The sequence below is a fragment of the Zootoca vivipara genome, chromosome 10 (assembly GCF_965207765.1).
Source record: "Zootoca vivipara chromosome 10, rZooViv2.hap1.1, whole genome shotgun sequence".
Lineage (NCBI taxonomy): Eukaryota > Metazoa > Chordata > Lepidosauria > Squamata > Lacertidae > Zootoca > Zootoca vivipara.
In genome coordinates this window covers 40,633,519-40,639,193 of record NC_142593.1, presented here as the reverse complement: position 1 = coordinate 40,639,193, position 5,675 = coordinate 40,633,519, and positions in this window count along the sequence as shown.

Sequence of the window (5,675 nt, the reverse complement as noted above, 5' to 3'; positions counted from 1 at the left end):
TTTTGTGCGTTATAGAACACACTACATAATAATCACACTGCCCTGTGCTTTTTGACATGCAATAATCACACTGCCCTGTGCTTTTTGACATTAAGGGAAGGAGAAAGTTTAACACTTCCTGCTTTTCCCTAATTCCCTCAAATCAAAAATAGTACCATCATGGCTTTTATGATGGTTACAAATTGACTGCAAACAATATTCATGATCAAAGTGGACTTTTGTGCATTGGTGTGAATGTTGGCAATGCACCCTGTATTTTCTGTTCTCCCCTGCTGCACAGTGTTCTTTTCCCCCTCTTACATTGAAAGTACATTGGAATTAAATCTTTCATCTAGTACTGTACACAACTGCAGCCTGCTACAGTGCAGGAGTTTCCTTTTGATGACATTGCAGATACACATCACCCTGTTTCCTTAGCAGATTGAACTGGTGCCCAGGACAAAAGTTTCACAATACATGTGAAATACATGGTTTTGTCACACTTGGATGTAAGAACATACAGGTGAGCTTGACAATTTAGCAAAGATTTTGACATTTTCAGTAATTGTATTTTATCAAAAATACGCAAGTACAGCCTGAAAGTGCATTGGTGACACTTTCAGCAGCTAACACTCTGTGGCCGTGATTGAATTGCAGCAAAGCACCCATACAATTAGCACAGTCAACACTGAAGTTTTCCTGAGCAAATCTCAGAGGAATGAACCTCATGTAAGGTGCTTGTGCAAGCCTGTATATACTTCATATCCATTGGTCATTTTAGGCACCCCAATACTATTGTGAGGGCCATTATGAAAGTTGTAAGAAGTACATAAAATAGCCCTTCAGAACCTATTCAGAAGATACTAAAATCTGAGAAAACCAACAAAGTAACCATAGGAGCCTAGGGACCGAGGTCCCTTTACCCCAGCTGAAATAAGCGAGGGGGCCGTCAGCCAAAAGTTGATCGGCATTGCCATTCAGATGGGGTTCATGTGCCATGTCTTGTGATTGATTATGTGGGGTTCCCCCCCCAACAATATTTTATTGAAGTTGGCATCCTTGAATATAACTAAATTTCTCACACAACAATATATTAAGTTCTTGGTTGAGCAGTGCCCTGAATCTGAAAAGCATCTCTTTATAAAGAAATGAACTGCTTTCTGCTCTTAAAAAAATAGGCGGATATGGCTCTTCACACTTATTATTCCAGGCTGGTGCAAAAGACAACTGTCTTTCCCCTCACAGTAAAAATACAATAACAATTTGAGGTCCTTTCATGTGTCCTGTGGTTGCCTTGCTCGGCCTAATAGTAAGGCTAGCCCTCAGGGGACTTTCACAAGAAGGACTTTCAGGACTCTCTTCACAAGAAGCAACATAGCAATTTTGTTATGGATGAATTCCTCTCTCTGAAAGAACATACTGGCAAAAAAGCCATAAATTACGCCTCAGTCGCATCATTCACCTCTTTAGACGACGATGATTTATTAGGGGGGAAATCTTCACAGCATATTTAAAAATATACATATAATACAATAGAGGCACATTCACCAAAAACAAAAGACACTGCAATTAATGTTTTTATAAACTCCCATAACAGGAAGGCAACATCATTTACAAGTCCACCGAGAATTAATCGGCATGTCCTCTGTAGTTACGAGTTCAGTCTTCGTTGCCTTCCACAACTCTTTATAACTAAAAACAATTCCACATGTAAGCATGTTGTGATGTTCCTCACTCTCCTCATTTCCTGAAGTAGCTACACTTTTAATCACACTGCATTCTAGCCCATCTTTTCATCTCCCCGAAAAGAGGACATTATGGGGGTGGGGTGGGGCAGGGAGCCAGAACCTCAGTTCATTGAGTACATTTTTAATGCTTCTCAATCATTTCGGCTGGGCTCCGCATGGGTTAGAACTGGAAGTCTCCGTAACTATTCTCCCAGTTTGGAGGCCGATGAGGCCTGCCTACGGTAGAGGGAGAGAAGGAACATGGTGGGCGGGGAAGACATATAAAGCTCGGCCTCGGCCTCTGGCAGAGACCATTTGGCAGGCCGCTGTAGCTTGAGGAGGTAGGGGAGCCCCAGGAGCAGCGAGTGGATTGAGCCCCAAGGTTTCCCCTCTTCACACACTCCTTTCCCTGGCTCGATTGACACTTCCCCGCCTTGCTTCTAGGCAGTTGTTGCAACCAAAAAGATGCTCCTCTCGCTTCCCTTTCTTCCTTTCCTGCATCTTTTATTGCACAAGGGCAGCTTCTTACACAACTTATGCTATCAAGAGTCCTTTGGCTTCAAGCGCCACATTTGCTTTTTCATTCCCCGTCATTGTACACTTCTTCCCACCCTGCCTCCTGCACTTCCCCTGATTTCTTTCTTTTTTAAAAGGCTGTTTTCACAGTGCCCAAACTCAACGGGTTTTTTAGTTTGCTTTGTGCTGTTGATATCAACAGTTCCAGTCCGCACTGGAATTTGGCTTCTACCAGGAGTAGGCAGATAGTAGGTCAGGTTCTACTGGTAAGTCTGTAGAAGCTTTGCAGTAGGTGAAGGATTCCCGACTCCTGATTTTTTAAACAACAGCAAATAAAGGCTGCCTTTCACCACCTCGTGGTTGTAATGCTCAAAGCTTGGAGTAACGTCGTCTAGGCAGGAGCGGCCAATGGGATGTGGCAGCTAAATAATAATAGGTGAGGAGACATCCATTATAACCACTAAGATCCCAGGGACTAGACTATACTGTACATACATGCATTACTGTTGAAAAACTGGCTATGAGCCCTTGGATTGCGGGGAGTGGCAATGGTAGCAATACTGCTTTGTGGTTTGCAGGTTTTTTCTACATCGTTTGACCCCAATAAATAGGAAGTCCGTTTCACAAGTTCTGTGTTACAGCAATAGGACTTGCAAAAAAATTCAGCTCTGAAATCTATTTTCAGGAGTCAACTCTGAAATGTGTTAAGTAATAGTAGAATGATGGTTTCTGGTTCCTTTGGAAATTTAGCTGTGGGGAGATATGTCAAACAATTTTATTTTCATTATAAACTATACTGTTTGCTCACCAGATAGAAATATATACGCTACTACTGTATATAATACAGGAGCATTTCTGACCTGGTTGGAGAAGAAAAATCTTAATTTCATTACAGCGTATCCATGCACATCCCACCCACCATTTATGTGAGGGTTACATTCCAGGGGCCCATGTGCATAAGTGAAATCACAGAAAGTGGGGGGGGGACTTCTTTAAAAAGACCCTAAATGCCTATTTCCCCCTGTTCTCCAGGCTCTCTATCCCACCATCTCTCCAATCTAGACCAAAGAGGCTGCTGGCTGGTAGCCTAAACAAAAACCCCATTGCACCTTAGGTCTTTTCACAGCTTCCTCCCCCGCCCATACTGGTTCTTTGGGCTCTGGGGAGGGTCTTCTCGTAAGCCACAAGGACTCTCCAGCTCTCTCCTGCCATTTCCTGTATGAGTCTGTATGAGTCTGTCTATCATCTCTATCTATCATCTCTATCTATCTATCTATCTATCTATCTATCTATCTATCTATCTATCTATCTATCTATCATCATCTATCTATCTTCTATTTCTTTCTTTCTTTCTTTCTTTCTTTCTTTCTTTCTTTCTTTCTTTCTTTCTTTCTTTCTTTCTTTCTTTCTTTCGTGGTCATGCGCGAGTGCAAAACGTGTAAGTGTGTGGGGTGGTGGTGGTGCCTGTACTATATAATACAGGAGCACTACTGACCTGGATGGAGAAAACAATCTTAATTTTGTTACAGCATTTTCTGCCCATGCACAATGATTCTAAATAAAATCTTCCAAGCCTCACTTTGGATCTTAACCATGCCTTGTGGATTCTGTTCCCTAGGTAAGTTGAACCTTTTCTGCACCTTTTATTAGATTGCAATCCTAAACCTACAAATTTTTTTTTATTGAAATCAATAGTATCAGCTTCCTCCAGCTGACTTGAATGAAGGCGGTCGATCTATATACTGTATAAACAGTTTAAAGCATCTCATTTAACTGGACTAAATCCCAAATAAGAGAACTTCCTCCTAGGGCTAAATACCGGTAGGTGGTTTTAGCCAGCTGTTGATACCACAGTTGGGGGTGAAAATGTTAAACCCACGTTCCTTGTGTGCTGCAGTCCAAAACCATATCTGCTTTTTGAAAAGCAAACACACACTGATGTGATTCTCACTGATTTGTTTAGTGCTGAGTCTAGTTTGGCCCTGAGTGGCACAAAGAAAGCTGGCAAATGTATGAAGTCTAAACTGGCTCCAAAGTCGTCGTACAATGTCAAAAAGTCCAAGATGCCATATTATGAAAAACTACATGGGGAATTAAAATATGTTATCCAGTTGACACTGACACAAAACCCCACACATACACTATAATAAAATAATATAAATTTTACCATCACCCCTACCCCCCCCACTTCATCCCCGACCTTTTACTGTACTCAACACTAATGTCTCATAACAAATGTAACTGATCTGTATAAAAGACTGCAACCTGAAAAAAAGAGACAAGGCACGTACTGTTACCGTATATTCCAGCATATAAGATGACTGGGCATATAAGACGACTCCCAACTTTTCCAGTTAAAATATAGAGTTTGGGATATACTCGCCATATAAGAAATACGACCCGGCGTATAAGACAGCCCCTGACTTTTGAGAAGATTTTCCTGGGTTAAAAAGTAGTCTTATACACAGGAATATACAGTACTTTTGTAAACCAAGAAAACCTTTAATAAAAATGATTTTTTAAAGAATCTTGTGTATGTCGTCTGAGGGGTGGTAGAGAACACATGAATCTGTTAAAGAGACGAGGTAGAACCCTTCTCTGTTCATTTTTCCATCACTACTGTGTTGTTTTGTGTTTTGCTGTTAGTATAACTGATCTAAGTGATTTTTTTAAAAAAAATAGATGGAGATGCTGTGGATCACATCTTTCCTTCATCCCCTTTAATTGAAAATGGTTCTACCTTGAAAGTTTTTTGTAGACTGGGCAAAAAACTTTTTCCTTATAAAGTTAGATCAGGGTATAAGAAAGCTTAGAAGTCTTGAACTGAAAATGGGTGATTTAAGCAGTTGAACAATACTTGAAAACCTTTGACAATATTTACGTAGAAGGGGATCCTGGTGGGTGTAATATTTTAAAAGGTGTGAATTGTAAGATTTTACTGATGCCAAGTAGTTTAAAGTCTTTTTACCAATTGAAGCTGGTCATTCAAATGCCTGAGAAATCTATTGTTTTGCCTTTCTTGGTTGCAGTTCCTCCACAACCTCCTGAAATTATTGTCTGCTTATTTTATTACAAAAGTAGCTCAACTCTTACTTGTGTCTGGACATATGAAAGGGACCCTGAAATAGACTATACTCTCACTAAACAGTAAGTGCTAAGAGTTTGGCTCCTAATACTATATAAAGGGCACCAGTCATGAAATAGTTGCTGTGGGTAGGCTGTGGAACAGTACAAAACGGCTTCCATGGGTTCTGTGGCAGAACACAAAATGCATTTTATCCATTTTATAGCTGGAAGTTTGGGCGGGGACTGCCCTAAACCCTATAAATGGTATAATTTTGATTATTTGGGATATGAATGAAAATACAAGCTGCAGAACTGTGTCAGACAAAGAATTCCTATGCTGGGTTATTCAAATCAGGCTAGTGAAGAGCAAAACTGTTAACATTGCAA